An 11231-nucleotide genomic window follows, 5' to 3' on the forward strand; every position below is an offset into this window, starting at 1 on the left:
GATTAATGCATTTTTATTTATATATAATTATCATTGGATCAAACGTTTTGATAAATATCTTATTTGATGGTATAAACATTAAAATGGCTGTTTATCGTACGCTGTATGCATTGTTTATGACTTAACGTGCAAAAATATAAATAACAGAATTCCCCTACGATGTAAGGGTCCAAACGCGGTTAACATAAGACAACGACCTTGCGATGACTGTCAATTTGTCGTCATTATCATCTGAAAGAGTAATTAAGGGAACCAAGGTTAAAGCGGTAATCAAAAGAATGTAATCCAGGGATAAAGACCAGACATGGAAAACAGACATACACATCAAAGAACATAAAGTAACTAAAATCATGCATACAAAGTAACAAAAGCAAATGAACAACTCGGACTCCACTAAAAACTGGGAGCATGGACCAGGTGCACCGGTAGGGTGAGCGTCCTCTGCTTTTCTTGAAACACCCACCTAGTTACTCATACAAAGTCAAGTCCGAGGTGTACACACGAGGAAAGGAAAACTATGACCCGCTGAATAAATCTGTTTTCATGGTGCAGATGGATACACCATAAAAGATGCATTCATATTTTAACACAATTTATAACGATTCTGTTTTGGTTCTATCACCCGTTGCTATTAGATTTTTCTTGTATAATCAACTCACCATTATGTCTTGTTTACCATTCTACCAATGTAGCAATGTGCCAAGTCGTCTCGATCCGTACTCTATGTCTATATCATATCAGAAGTAGTGAAAAGCAACCACGGTATAAACTTTAAAAATGTATGCAAACTTTAGCGACAAACAGGAATCAAGCAAAACCATTTATAGATAGAAAAGACAAGCAGCATGTATAAACCAAATGAAAAGACACGTGAATAAAAACAAATGAGCACTATGTGCTCCAGTAATGGTAAAACTGCGGAACGCAATAAGCGTCCGTAACTTTTCAGTATTGTGCGGGGTGGTTCGTTATAAGTCCGGCCACCAGCTATACCGGAAGTATATATTATTAGTGAACGTTGATTTTTATCAGGTAATGGAAAACAAGCCTACTAAACTTGTTTCACTTCCAATACAACAGAGAATTTGAACGTCTTTTTATGAAGATCCATATATAGATATTTAAATTTACTGATATTGTACCTACTTTAAATTCGCTAAACGATTCCATATTTTTAGTGTAGGAAACGCTATACGTAGCTGGCCGCATTATTGAATATTTTAAATCATTCAGCGTAACTATGTAAATCATAACGAATGAAATGCTTCGAGGAGTGCAGCTTGAAACGACCGCAGAGGTCGAACCCTGAACATTTGGAGCAAGTATGAATACCATATAAGTTTGATTGCAATTGAACATTTGACAATTGACAAAGGATAAGAAATTACTATATTTAAAGTGACCCTTTTTGGCACTTTTAAAATTCCTTAATGGTTCCAGTCATATTAATCTCAAATCAATCCCAATCTTGCTTTGGGGGTACGGGACTTAGTAGTGCAGCTTCAAAGCGATTCATGACTTTTTGCTGAAGTTTTCATTTAGCCATAAGGAACTGCCTGATACCTAAATCCTCAGTGATTTAAGTCACAACCCCAAAATTAATCATAATATTCCTCTGATAATATGACACATCATGGTGAAATTTCAAAGAGATCAATTCATTTATTATATTCAATTTTTTGTCAATCCTGGTATGACCTTAGTGGTAAAGAAAATGGTGGAATATCATAAGTATCCATATGCTTTCCCTGGTCAAATATGTTGAATTCTATGACATGATTGTTTCGAACCCCTTTTTGGTCCCTAACTGTAGCACCATAAAGCCATAACCTCAAAAGTCAATACCAATATTGGAAGCTTGTAAGAACTCTTTGAGACCAACAACCCACCAAACCAAGTCATCGCACGAAAAATCAAGTGTCTATGTACAACGACCACCATACCATTATACGACTGCTAATTTTGTGGTTGTATAATAAGCAATGATGTGCATAAAACAATTAATATATATATATTTATATACATTTAAAAAAAATAAAACCGTAATGACAAGGTGTAAAATTTAACTTGTGAAAACAATAAACACACAGGTACATTGTAGAACAACAAACATGTAAACAAAATCTTCAACAAAGGACGAAGTCCCCATAACCGTAATCAAAACTAAACTTTGACCTTAGAAAACAAAGAGGGACCGAGTTCAGTCTGACAGATTCCGAATATGGACCTTTATTAGTTTCGTATCTTAAACAAAAACAAATTGAGCATCTTAAGGTTTAAATATAAAGAAAAATAAATCCCAGTTGATTTCAAACTGTAAAAGGCACGATTATTTTTCTTTAAATATCAATATATTCAACTTTGTTCTCTTACACTACAGCGTACACTCGCCTGATGTCAAATGAGAAAATAAATAATACCTGAACAGTAAAATTGTAGACTGAATGATTTTTTACTCGAGACTTTCAAAGAATTCGCACAGATGTGACTTTCTTAGGTGCTTCTGTAGTTTTAAGCAGGAGTGGCCATAGTACATGTAGTGCGCCAAATATACGACATCTATAAAAACTGATTTACCAACACAATCAACACGTTTAAATATATACATATACTTGTAAATGTATATCGTGATTAAAAAGTTATGATGGTTTTATGGTGTACATCGTATCTGAAACGTGAAACAGACTATAATAGATTTCGATCAAATTTACCACATACTAAAAATGCAGGTTTTTGCAGGTTGAAATGTTCGCCCAGAGAGCCAAAACTTATGTTGTTTTATAATAAATTTGATTTACGAGAATTTCACCAGAATTGATGTGGCCCTTATTGGCCCTCATTTGGTTCAAATCAGTCTGAACTTTCCTTTGGAGAAAAGACACATTGTGGTACAATATCAAAGAGTTTTGTTTTACTCAAATTATCATCTAGACATCAGGAAAATACTTGCTTTTGATCCCTAGCTCTAAATCAGATCAAGTCACAACTCCCAAAATGGCACCTTGTAGTACAATTTCAAAAAGATCAATTTACTTGAACCTGGTACTTACATGTAACTGTTAAGAAATCATGGTAATGCTTGTTTCTGGCCCTTTTTGAACCTATCATACCTTAAGGGTTCAAATCTTAACCATCAATACCAGTCTAACCTTAGAGATATAGAAAATTGTAGAGCACTATAAGAGACATTCATTTGCTTTTACTTGATTTACATGTATATAATTCAATTCTATGAAATGCTTGCTTTTGGCCCTTAATTCCCTAACGTTTGAGGCCACATCTTCCAAAATCAATACCAACCTTCTTATTTTATTTCAAAACTTGAGCAATAATCTAATACTTACATTACATGTAACTATAACATGAAACTAAGTGTCATGCATGCATTGACAATAGGAACGACAGTGTCAAACCATTATGTGACAGCAAATTTAAGTCCAGTAAAAACACAAGAAATCAAGTAATTGTTTGTAGTGTGAACAGACTTTCATCTTGAAAACCATGCATAATATTTGTAGTACATGCTGTAGCTATAGATAGAAAACTCTTTCAGCACTTTAGACTGTTCATAGCTCCTTTTTGTTGATACATAAAGGGAAATAATACATTTTCTCTTCAAATGCAGGTATGAAGACTTGCGAATCTGGGTCACTCAATTGCGTCTAATTAATTGTACACAGTCTTGTAGTCAGGGGCGGATCCAGGATTTCAGTTTAAGGGGGGGGGGGGCGTTAATTGAATTAAATGCCGTGCCAAGCAAGACAAAAATATTATGGGGTGAAACTTGTGATGAAATTTTTTTTCTTATTGATTTAGTGGGTGCGTACGCCCGGTACGCCACTCCTTGGATCCGCGCCTGGTAGTTACTTGTACATATACATGTAGCACTAATATGTGGAGAATTTTTGGCATTTTATGGATGCTTGTTTATAAAAATGTCTGCTTGATAGAGCATATTTATGTTCAATAGGATCAAGTCCTTGTAATGATTTAACTAACAACCCTTGCCTTGTGGAACCATTTGAGACCTAAAACTTTTATTTCTAGTAAAATATGAAACAAGCCTCTATTTGGCTCTGTTTAAAGAATGAACTTCTTCAAACAAACAGGCAACATAACGACAATTAATTTCCTGCATAACTGATTCATATATATAATCACATTAAATGTAATATATGTGGATACGAGTTGAACTTGTACTGGTTAGAAGTAAGAATGTACGACATGTGCATGTAAATGGAAGTACACGTGCTACACGTACATGTCGAATATGTGAACTCAATTGTGATATAATTGAAAATGTACACACACTATTTACTGGTAATTTTTTTTTTATTTCAAATCCATACCAGCCTTCATTTTGTGGTATAATGACCCCTTCTGTTACCAATTGACAGCTCTGAGATATTCACCTATACTGGAGTATTGTCTTGTTATAAAAGTTGAATACATTATGGAATCTGAAGTATAAGAACTTGTCATGTCAAAACCTGCTTTTAAATATAGTGTTTTAATTTCTATATAAAGGCTCTATGAGAGAATTTATGTGTATATATTACATGTGCATACACGAGGTCTGGTGCAGATTCATAATGGGTGTTGGATGGAGAAAGCATCCGCGCTCTCTTAAAATCGGATAAAAAATTAGTGAGCATGATATCTTTGATAACTCACAAATACTAACCCCCCCATTTTCTTTCGCTTTTTGTGTGTGATGAATCATATGTTTCATAACTACACCCACAAACACACAAAATATGACATAATTGATATTACTTTTGTTTTTATTCGAGTTTTAAAGTGTATGCTGCATAAAAAAGAACTTACATGTATATAATCATCGCCATGTACATTAAGTATAAGATAATGACGTGAACTGAGAAATGTAAATTGATACAACCTAACCAGTGAGGGCAAGTATAATAGTATGGATTATTGGCAGTTAATCTAATTAAAACTGAATTATAACATCTCTTATAATTGGTATGTACAATGTATATAGTTTATTTTACATGTATATATTTTATACAGCATAAATATCTGGTAAGTGACTTAAAATAGAAAATTTAAATTTATATTTCTCCCATTCTAAGGCAATGATTAATAATACAAGTCACATTGTGACTTGTTAACTACAAGACAGTGGTTAAATAAATGCGGGAGATTCACAACATTAAGACATTTTTTTTAGTTTGCCACAGATTTCATGGAAGAAAGATCCCTTCTGTCTATTTTTGCTTTAAACTATTTCTCAGAACTCAAATTATAATACGTGATTACTTATTAAAAGCTGTTAATAATCTGAATTTTATTATCTCAAATAAAGAAATAATTTATAACTTGTACTACTGAAGGAAAATGTTGTTAATTTAAAGTCTTTGATAACAAAAATACATATACATAGATACATGAAACATTTGTATGTATACTATCGTCAACCAAACTTTTCAATTCTCCACTCTTCACAGAAAGTCATTCTTTTTCTACTTTATTCTTATAGTGTTATTTAAATATATAAATCGCAATGTTGCAGAATTGTATCGATTCCAGAGTAGATGGGCCCCTAGACTTGATTATAATTTTTCTTCCATAATCTAAACAAATGTTGATCCTGTTCATACATGTATGCTCAAAATGATTACTAAGTAAATGTCATGCAGTAAGAAAAGAACAGATATCTATGGTGAAACGCAAGAAATGCCTCATCGTATAACCTTAAAGAAGGTTTATTACTTTCTGAAAGGTCCGGACAACAAAAGTAATAAAATCTACGGTGTGTAACAGAACGGTAACACTTCTTTATATACATGTAAGGCAGAATTTCCATAATGAATTTCCCACACCATATTAAACTGATTTTATATATCACGTGTATCACATGCATGATATGGCTATATCTGAAGAGTATTGAAGGATTATCAACCGTATAATCCAACAACACAATCACAGGTTAACTAGAGTCGTACATCTACAATTCGTATAAAAATACTGTGCACAGTTTGAATAATATTGGCTTCACACTTTTTGAGTTACATACATGTATAACATAAAGTGGATACCATCCACAACATTTTATGTGACGGCAAAATAATCAAGTTAAATCATGGTTAAATTTTAAAGGAAAATAATCAAATTTCTCCATATTAATAGATGCACTGTGCATAGTGAAACTTTTTTAGTTTCAGGTAATCCCCTAAGTGTGGTGGACGAACGAACTCAGTCGAGAGGCTACATTTCCTTGGTGACTCGGATGAAAATGTGACATCAGCTCAAGTCCATTTTTGATTGAATCATAATTTTCTTCAGCGTTCATTTATCGAGGCAGAGTTGTCTTTCTTTTTTTAATTTTCCATGCGTTTCTCAGCTAGAAAAAAACAAACAACATTACTTACGATTGATTTGTACAACCAAAAATAATTTTATAAATTCCATTGTTATTCCGCCATTTTTGTTGCTAAGTGCTGACTGCTGACAAAATATTATTGTATTTTTCAATTTCTGTGTTGACAAAAATATAAATTTTCACGAAATTGAAAATAAACAACTATTTGGTAGAAACGATAACCTTCAGAAGAAATTTTGACACAATCATTGTTTTTTGTCAAATAACCAACAACTAAAAATTGTCTTGGTAACCAAATCACGACCGATTATTATGATTCTGAATTTAAAATGTTATCGGATTTGAATAGGTCACATCTTACGGAGAAGCCGTTTTGTGATTTGAATGAGCAAGTCATTTAACACATTTTATTAATATCGGTAATAAAAATGAGGACCAATTTTTTTTCAGTTATGTATGTGACGCTGAGTTCTTTGATCATCGTTTATAAATTTACAAACCTTTTGGAGCTTGCAACACGTAGAGATTAGGAAAAAAGATTCAAATTACAAGTTTTTCAGTAGAGTAGTCTTAGATATGATACACCTTAATGAAGAATGGGATTTTAAAAAGAACAGACAGTAATTACCCACTTCCATCCTGATATAAGCAACAAGAAGAACAGTTACTTTTAAAGTATATATATAAGGGTCTGAAAAATTCCCAACGATGTTAGAACTGTCAAATTTGCGATGCAAATTTTTGGTCGTTCCCTCCGCGGGACTCGAACTCGTACTGCTGTGACATCTATGGCAACACCGCCTGCGCTAATTCCAGCGCCCTAGACCACTCGGCCAGCTAGACTATATTAAAATATAGCTTTCGATGGCCGGGTCATTCCTTCTCGTAGGATTAATCTAGGGCTGTAACTTAGTACACGATGTATGGTAGTACGGGACAGTTCATCTAGGTGTTATTATGTAGGATAGAGGATCAAATTAATGATGCATGTCACAACAAATCAATATTATACAACGTCTCAGAATGTGGCGACTCTATTCGCTACACTGCTCCATCGGATCAAATTGATACAGGGAAGATAACGTAAACTTATAGAAGGGTCTGAAAAATTCCCAACGATGTTAGAACTGTCAAATTTGCGATGCAAATTTTTGGTCGTTCCCTCCGCGGGACTCGAACTCGTACCGCGGTGACATCTATGCAATTTGATCCTCTATCCTACATAATAACACCTAGATGAACTGTCCCGTACTACCATACATCGTGTGCCATAGATGTCACAGGAGTTCGAGTCCCGCGGAGGGAACGACCAAAAATTTGCATCGCAAATTTGACAGTTCTAACATCGTTGGGAATTTTTCAGACCCTTCTATAAATTTACGTTATCTTCCCTGTATCAATTTGATCCGATGGGGCAGTGTAGCGAATAGAGTCGTCACATTCTGAGACGTTATATACATATATATAATGGTGGAACTATAAAAAAATTAATTTCTATCGAGTTATTAACTTTGCTATGGTCCTCATAGGCCAGGAAAACATATGAACTTCCTGCACTTCTTCCAGAAATTACTTATTTCTTCTGTATTGAACAGCAATACACTGAAGTAGTACGACCTTATTAAGCTGTTAAAAACATGATACAAACAGAAAAAAATACATGTAACATAGCCGAGAATCAATATACGTTACATTATTAAGACTACTGCCTGTTTCATTACAAAAAAATGTATACACAACTGAGTTTTAGTATGTAAGTACAATGTAATGCTTAACTAAACATCTAACCTAGCTTATGATAACTTTCATTGATATAATTTTTTAAGTACTAGTATATGTATTTATTTCGCAACCAAATAATATATATGTAAACAATGTTTACTAAACACCAAAAATAAAAAAACACAAACAAACAAACAAACAAAAAAACAGGAAATACCATACGTGTAAGCGATGTTTAAAAAATTCACAAAAACAACAAATACATGGATACATATAAGCAATGTTTAACCGAACATCACGAAACAAAAAGATGAAAATTCAGATAAATCTTTGTTTTACCATTGCAAGTATACAAAATATTTGACCTTAGTACAAAATGTTTTCTATCCATTCACTTAATGATATAATGTACGTTGATTTTTGCTATTTGAACTAACATATTCGTCTTTAAAACAGAACAAGCAAGGATGTTTCAATCAATGAATTTTCGAAGCTTAAGAATTCTGACAATGAGTTAAATGAGTCCTTGATGACATAAACCAATTTTACAAACTGAAGTACTAATTCATCAATCGAAAACAAAACTACATTGTGATGCGGAAAGAACATTACTTATTTTAGTCAAAGCGACATTTATGAAAACTGCAAAAGAAAGGTATAAAACAATGTAAATCGTTTTGTTTTATTTAACCAAAGTTCATATACAAGTTAAGGGAAGGACCGTCGGCGAAGGCTTTGAAAAATCGTTGTCAGAAATGACGTAAATAATATTCGTATATCATTGTTTAAACCTTTAATGCAGTCCCAAAAAGCGGGTACGCGTGTTTCAGAAAGTCTCACATGTCACCGTTGATTGGAACATCACCCAGAACATGCAGCAACAATTTAAACAACTCGAGTATAAGTAGCATCATTTCTATCCATATTACATTTAGTGGAACAAAGCGTCATGTATAGACGTAAGGGTCATAAACATGAATGACTTTAAATCGTTGTCGGGAATTGCGGAAGTGAAAGCTTGTGTTTGTTTGTTTGTTTGTTTTTTTTTTCAAATGTATTTTGTTTTTATTTATGCATTTCTGTTGCACGACTTATTTAAAAAATGAATAATGTTTACATACCTTTCCAGTCTGTGGCATCTCCACGATGCAGCTTGTTATGGAGTGCAGCATACTTTTGTATTCAGTTTCAACTTTTTGTTTGACTTTTTTGACATGTGAATATTACTAGTAGTTTCGAGTGGTAATGTGCGGTGATACGTTTAGGACACGCCATATTTTGACGTTAAAAATGCATGCCTTGAGATAATTCATATAATTTGAGCCCTATACACATTGTAGGGATATGTTTCGCTAAAACATAACATAAAAAAGGAGTAATTAATGTGCAGGGTGTGGAAAGTTTAGAAAAAAACATATATTTACAAATATCGGTATATCAAAAAAAATTGCTCATTTCAGGCTTTCATTTTTGCAATTGAAGTCATCCTTGGTCGATTCCTTATCAATAATAAGTAAAAGATGACGCATAACAAACAAAAAAAAACAACAACAAACAAACAAACTTCAACGTATTCTTCATGTGGAATACATGGCTTAGTGAAATCAATCGTTTTGGCATAATTGTTGGTCAACGGTTAGTACGCATGTCCAGAGTTGTAGGTATATAGGTCATTGTTACTGTTACACATCATCAATGATGTTTCCTTGATAATACGAAGAAGTATTAAAAAATTAACGGGTTATAGTTCCTTTGTTGATATTTAAGTGCCAGTCTCTGTAAGAATCGGGTAGTAGCTAGGTGAAACATAGCATGAAAACAAAATCACCATTTGAATATTTAATTTGATTAATTGCACCATCGTAATCAATGAAAACAGATAAGATTTTCCATAACATTTTGGTAAATTGAGTTATAATTTCACTGATATGCACTGCAAAAAAACATTTCAAGGTCAGATAACTCAATTGAAAACCTCATTTTTATAACATTCTATTGAAAAAATGTTCCCGTTTTGCTTGATTATTACAAATACTTACACTTAAAGGTATATTGACTTAAGATAAGAAGAATCAAATGCGCTGAAATAATTTTCGTCATTACGATTGAATCCCAAATTCTTATAGGATACAAAGACGTGAAGTCAAACAGAAAGTCAAACTAATTATTTGGAATAAAACATACGCTAAATTAAATACTTATTTATAATCACTCATGCAAGGCTATCAAATAATGAATCCTTAAGTCATGTTTACTATTTATTCTCTGTACTAAAGTTAATATGTAAATAACAGAAGCGTTACTTACATTCAAATCAATATTTATGTACCATGGATATTTATACAATTATAACTGTACAGTACAATGACCGCATAGCGATATAAAACAATTGCGGTCTATCAAATGTCATGAAACAATTTTGAAGGACGTATGCATTCATTTTTCTGTTATTTTTGGTCACTTCTAGTAATTAAGTTTTAGTGAAGATATGTTTTATCAATGTCATACATTTGTATATCCTTCACGTGACGAGAGTAGCTTAATGGTATTAAGAGTCATCCATGCACATCCCCTATGATTTTTTTCTATGTATCTTGCCTGATAAGGGCCTATGGATGATTGGTACATGTAAATAAAATAATGTCTAATGTATTGAGTGATAAATTAGTATGCCCGTCCCTAAATTGTTACATAACAATAAGCTGTCCGAAATAAATATATATACTTTGATTATAATGGAGCTGGAAGCATCGCTCCAAATATGATACTAAAATTTGTACTTACCATACTACTCACTCTAATAGTTTGACTGAAATTTGTTCGTCTCTCTAAGCTACCACACTGGACCAAGATGTCGATAAAAAATTCCAGCAGTTTGACATCTTCGGTAACTTTAAAAGATGATTTGGATTTGTTTCGAAAAGATAGAGAATCTCTACCAAGTACTACGTATTTTTGTCTAGGTGTTCCATTTTTTTTTCACAGTAACAACATATATCAATAATGAATTTGAGTTAGGATTTCAAATGAGTATGGGGAATAGTTACTGTAGTAAAGAACTGCAAAATCAAAGGTTCTGATTCTAATATCATATCCCTGAGGGTTTTCAGAAGGTCTTTCGAATTTTTCAGGATCCACATAGAATTGATATCACTAAGGGAGTAAC

General features: G+C 32.9%; 1 long non-coding RNA gene across 1 annotated transcript; it reads right to left on the reverse strand.

Annotated features, from left to right (window-relative positions):
• Positions 1-5293: 5293 nt before the first annotated feature.
• On the reverse strand, positions 5294-9745 carry LOC148627519 (uncharacterized). The gene is made up of 2 exons (XR_015920926.1): positions 9187-9745; positions 5294-6364 (listed from the first exon to the last, which is right to left on the reverse strand). It is a non-coding gene; the product is annotated as an uncharacterized LOC148627519 (long non-coding RNA).
• Between the last annotated feature and the right edge of the window lie 1486 nt (positions 9746-11231).

The sequence above is a fragment of the Perna viridis genome, chromosome 1 (assembly GCF_037379345.1).
Source record: "Perna viridis isolate PV_CMFRI_1.1 ecotype Kerala chromosome 1, ASM3737934v1, whole genome shotgun sequence".
In the NCBI taxonomy this organism is placed as follows: Eukaryota; Metazoa; Mollusca; class Bivalvia; order Mytilida; family Mytilidae; genus Perna; species Perna viridis.